Source organism: Bidens hawaiensis, unplaced genomic scaffold, assembly GCF_021521415.1.
Source record: "Bidens hawaiensis isolate Kalapana, Puna unplaced genomic scaffold, B.hawaiensis_p1.1 tig00010125_1, whole genome shotgun sequence".
NCBI classification, from domain to species: Eukaryota; Viridiplantae; Streptophyta; class Magnoliopsida; order Asterales; family Asteraceae; genus Bidens; species Bidens hawaiensis.
This window is the reverse complement of record NW_027491764.1, coordinates 64,337-70,336: the sequence shown is the minus strand read 5'-3', so window position 1 is coordinate 70,336 and position 6,000 is coordinate 64,337.

Below are 6,000 nucleotides of genomic sequence, written 5' to 3'. Positions count from 1 at the left end.
GTGTTGACACTTTTAGTATGTTATTCTTAGGTAGCCGAGGCGGGCGCGCGGTTTAGGAACATGCATTGATTGAAAACGCTTTTGTCATGCAAACTTATTTTTAACGATTATCTTTGGTTTTAAGTCGTCCTGCGTGACGCAACTTTTGATTAAAGGATTTTACGGAACTCGAAGCTCCCGCACCGAAGAGGTACCGCTTATCCGGAGGCATATACGAAAACGACGTTAGCTGGGATTGGTACCCTAACATGATCAGACGTATGGTCTATCGCGAACAAGTTCCCCCGTTACCTCACCCGAACCATCCTGCTTATCCCAACACCCTACCACCCATAACCGAGCCTGTAGAGCGAGTTCTCGCAGCGGTTGTTTCATGCTTGGAGCGTGACGTGGGTTACATGCGCTATACGAGAGCGAACGTTTCCGGACTGTTAAAAGACGGAACCGAGACTAAGGAGGAGATTGCCCGCATGGCAGCGTCATTGAAGGAAATGCAAGAGGCTAGTGATCAACAGATGAAGATTATGATGAAGATGCAAGCCGAGATGATAGACTTGCAAGAGCAACTCCAGGTAGCAAGGACCCGAACCGAGATAGCTCTAGAGCATTGCGATGTCTTACAAATGCAACTTGCTCAGAACGCAGCCGAGCCTGAGGCGGAGCCTGAGGCCGAACCTGAAGAAGATCCCGAAGAGGAGCCTGAAGAAGATCCCGAGGAAGATCCCGAGGAGGAACCCGAAGAGGAACCGGAGGAAGAACCGGCTGAGCCAGAGGCACACTCAGAGGTGTCCACAGACGATGTACAAATGTGCAGATCCTTGGATTGGAACTGGCTAACGCGATGAACTGGGAGGAGTTCAAAAGCATGATGCGAGAGGAGTACTGTCCGAGAGAAGAGATTTCAAAGTTAGAGTCAGAATTCTGGTCACTGAAGATGGTGGGCTCGGAAATTGAAGCCTACACTACTCGTTCTCACGAGTTGGCTGTGATGTGTCCGCGGATGGTGGATCCGCCGAGTAAGAGGATTGAAATGTACATTGATGGGTTAGCACCGCAGATTCAGGGCATGGTGACGTCTTCCAGACCAGCCACGATTCAACAAGCGATCCGTTTAGCTCACAAACTGACGGATCAGGTTGTGACCCAAGGTGCGTTACCACCTAGGGGTTCAACTACTAAAGCCCGTGACAACCCGAATAATGACAACCACAGCAACAACAACCCGAGCAGCGGAAAGAGGAAGTTTGACAACACCAGATCTTCATCCTCGAACCTCCCACCGCAACAACACTACCGTAAGCCCGAATTCACTCGGGGCTTTAACAATAAAAGTCACAACAACAATAACAACGGTAGCGGGCAGGGTTTGAGCGGATATGCTGGGAAAAATCCGAAGTGCAATAGGTGCAACTATCATCATGTTGGCCCGTGTAACCGTGTTAAGTGTCATAGATGCGGAAATATGGGTTACCAGGCGAAGGAGTGTAGAGGAGACCTTGCGGCAACGGGTGCTCCTAAACCACCTATGACGACGAAAGGATGTTACGAATGTGGGCGGGAAGGTCATTTCAGGAAAGATTGTCCCAAGCTGAAACAGAATGACAACAATGGAGGTAATGGAAGTGGCAGTAATGGTGGAAGCAATGGCAAGGGAAGAGCGTTTGTGATTGGGTCGGGTCAAGCCCGCAATGATCCGCACGTGGTGACTGGTAAGTTCCCTGTAAACGATTGTTTTGCTTCTGTATTGTTTGACACTGGAGCTGATAGGAGTTTTGTGTCGAAAGCCTTTAGTCAACTCTTAGACGTAACTCCAATTCCGTTAGATGCTAAGTTTCCTGTTGAATTAGCTGACGGTAAGACCATAGTAACGACTCATGTACTTGCGGGATGTAAGTTAAAACTGTCAGGTCATATCTTTGATATCGACCTTATTCCTTTTACGCTTAGTAGTTTCGATGTCGTTGTCGGCATGGACTGGTTATCCGAGAACCGAGCGGAGATTATATGCCACGATAAGATAGTCCATATTACCATCCCTTCCGGCGAGATCATTTCGGTCCGAGGCGAGAGAAGCGGCATGACCACCAGCGTCATTACCCTTATGAAGGCGCAGAAGTATCTACGAAAGGGCCATCCGGCAATTTTGGCGCAGATTGTTGAGAAACCCGCGGAGGAGAAATGAATTGAAGATATACCTATTGTGCGAGACTTCCCGGAAGTTTTCCCGGAGGATTTGCCCGGACTCCCTCCTATTCGTCAAGTCGAATTTCAAATCGAGTTGACACCCGGTGCAGCACCCATAGCACGAGCCCCGTATCGGCTCGCACCGGCGGAACTTCAGGAGTTGTCCACTCAGTTACAAGATTTGTTGGATAAGGGTTTTATCCGACCTAGCTCATCGCCGTGGGGAGTGTGACACCCGGTAATTTTCCATATTTTTTAATCTTTATAATTGATCAAAATTACGTGTCATTTATATAATTTATATGAGGTATAAACCATAGTATACTTGAAATGTGGACGAGAACAGTCGTTAATGGCTATAGGATTGTATAAAGTGCCGATGAGAACGGCTATATGATGAAGATAGCCCAGTAATAGTTTAGAGGTGACAAATATATCAAGCTAAATATATATCTATGATCCAATATAAGGGGTAATGGTAAGACCATGCCCAGTAATGTCCTAATTCCCTAATTTGGACCAAAACGCCATAAACGTTTAAATAATAGAATATAGTCGCTGAACCGGCCAAATCGATGATACATTATACAGTGAGACGACCAAGATATGAAACTATGAAGGAATTAAAGGTATACTAGTCAAAATAATATGAAGTTAATAATTTAAACAATCCATGAAAGATTACAATATGGAGCACTATTTAACCGAATATAACTCCGGGCTAAATTTAAATATACATCATACCGGGAACCGAAATAAATACCGGGTTCCATACCATCTATAATACTTTATAGGTGACCAAATAAATTAAGAGAAGCTCATAATACCCAAGTCCAATATAAATTCCATAACTTGTTTACTCGATGATCAACTCGTCCTAACGACTATCCACTTAAGACCCGAACCAAGATTGAACTTAGCACTACATTTGGACAACCAATATATTTATTAAATGACCATAATACCTTCCCTTTGCAGCCCAAAGCCGAACCCCAACCTCTTCCCATTCAGTTTTAATGTACAAGGAACAAACACCACATTAAATCTTATAAACCATTATCCATGCATCCATATGTATCATGATCATGTATCATCATCATCTTCAACATCATAATTGTGAATGTACTACATGATCAAGCAAAAATCTTCCTAACCATTCCCTATGGCCGCCTCCCCCATTCCCTCAAATAAACAACAATAAACACCATACTTTGATCACTATTGCACTTGATTTGATAAGATTATAATCCCCCAAACCAAGGGATGTGTTCCCTTGGGTTTTCCTATAAATAAGACCAAGTACTTGGATGGAAAACACCACACACAAACTCAAGAAACATAGCTCCAAACCAACCTCTTCTTCTCTCGGCCGAAGGCAGCAGCAGAGCACCACCACAGCCGCCTCTTTGCAACCCGTTTTCTCTATAATGCTTCTCTGAACATCTTGAACCCTATATATCGTTGGAAAGCTAGAAGAAATCCTTAAACCGTGGTAGAAAGCCTTGAACGGATCTCTGCCCGAAAGACTCGGTAAGAAGCTTTGAACCTTCAAAGGTCACTACTGGAAACTGCATTTTCCAGCAGTACCCCCCTCTCTTCTTTTGTTCATATCTCACAAACCACTTGGTATTTTTGGGTGATTCTTGTTTAGGAATCCAAGGAAACTCGCAAGGATCACGAACCACCTTTTGAACATCCATTTCCGGCTTCATTTCAGCACTAGGTAAGCCGAAAACTCGAGTTGTAACAGTTTATGGTGGCTGGAAAAACACAGATTCTGTCCAGCCACGGTCTCATCATTTTACTTGACCCTAATCCACCTATTTCATGTTATTTGAACATATTGTAGACTCTTAACATCGTGGTTAACGTCAAGGAACTTGGATCTCGTCTTAAATCGCTCAAAAACCGACATTCCCAAGGTACTAATGCCATATAATGTTTAGTAGAAAAACATGGACTAAGCCTAAGATACATATACATAATGAGGTGATTAGACATAAACATAAACTTGAAGTGTGTTGAAATGACATATAATTAAGGATAAATCATGTTAAGTAAAAGATATAAAGGATTTAAAGGGTGTTTAAGGAAGGTTAAGGTTAATAGAACACCTAGTTAAGGTAAAAATGATCTTGAGTAGTAAAACCCACTTATAAATAAACAAGATGATATAAATGTAAAGATGGAATTTTGGTTATGTTAAACTTTAAAAAGGGTATAACTAACGTATTAAAAACCGTATCGGGTTTGTCATAAAAGTAAAAATAATAATAGTAATAATAATAGTAATAATAATAATAATGATAAAATATGAGTACTAGTAATAAAGATAAAAGTATAAATAAAAGTGCACATTAAACATAAGGTGCAATCCTTGCATCAAGTCTTGGAAATAAAAATAACGATGATTGTACGGGTAAAATACAAGGTACACGTATATTCCTATATACGCAAATGAAAATATAAATACCCATGTATAATGTTATATAAACAAAGGATGTGATAACTATATGTTACGAAGACGAAAATACTAATAATACTTATCGTATACATGAGGAAATGATATATACAATTAATACACATATATTCCTATATATGTGCCATACGAATAAATATAAAATACGGGTTTTTGTGATGGACATTGCGAGTAACTGGAAGGGTGGAGGTGCCGGTAGTCGGGACGTCCTGTCTAGGCTGGTAAACGAATATATCATAGATGGGCCCGTTACCTACCTGGGGACTAACAATGAGAGCTCCAAAACCTATTAGGCTAAAGCATGTCACGAACGTCATGATTACCGACGAATAATTTGTATCGAGCATTCCCTAATGCTCGGAGGATATATATAAAGAGGATATAACGGAAATACATAACAAGTATAAGACGTTGTCTAACGTCCGTATCGCTAATGTATAATAAGTATACATATATACCGTCACCTCATAAGTATGTATCGGGCTAAGTATTAATAGTTATATATTATGTACTGAAGTGCATACGTATACGATATAATACAGGAAACTCACCAAGTATAACGGAACATTATTCCTCATTTAAGGTGAGTCTCACAGCCTCTATTTTCACTATTTTCACTATGTTTTAAACTGTTTTCGGGGCGAGGGACACGTGTTAAAATATGTTTTATCATGGTGTATATCTTGATTTACAATGTGCGTGTACATGAGATATTTGGCGCGCTCATGGTACATAAAGTCCCCGGTATATATTGTAACCATAAACTATAGGCAACTATAGCCGAGGAACTCTACGGGTAGTACTACTGGTCTGACCAACCCACTCGTAAGTGGTCGCGCCACTTTATAAGACGGGTGCTTAGTTTTCCGATTTATTTATTCCCTCGTGGACTCGTGGGATGTTATGTGGGGCTTTATGGTGTATATATATAGTCAAGGAATGGTTACGAACTCATGTATTCACGTTACACTGCAAGTCATGGATATTGCATTCATGACGTTATGAGAATTATATTATAAAGCATTTTATCGAGTCACAAAACTTGTGAACTCACTCAGTTTATACTGATTAAATTATTTTACGTGTCTTTCAGGTATTTAGCTACGTGGAGAGGTCACGGTGTCTCACTACGGTTTTATGTTTAACTATGGAAATTTCATGTATGAGGATTTTATATTTTGGAGTTTTCACGGTTATATCTCCCTTCGGCAGGACATAACTGTGAAATCTCAATATGTTATATGTAAACCTTTTTATGGATATTTTTGTAAAACATATATTATGAATGAAATCCTCATGTATTTTATCATATAGTTGTTGCTTAACCGCGCTCTCGA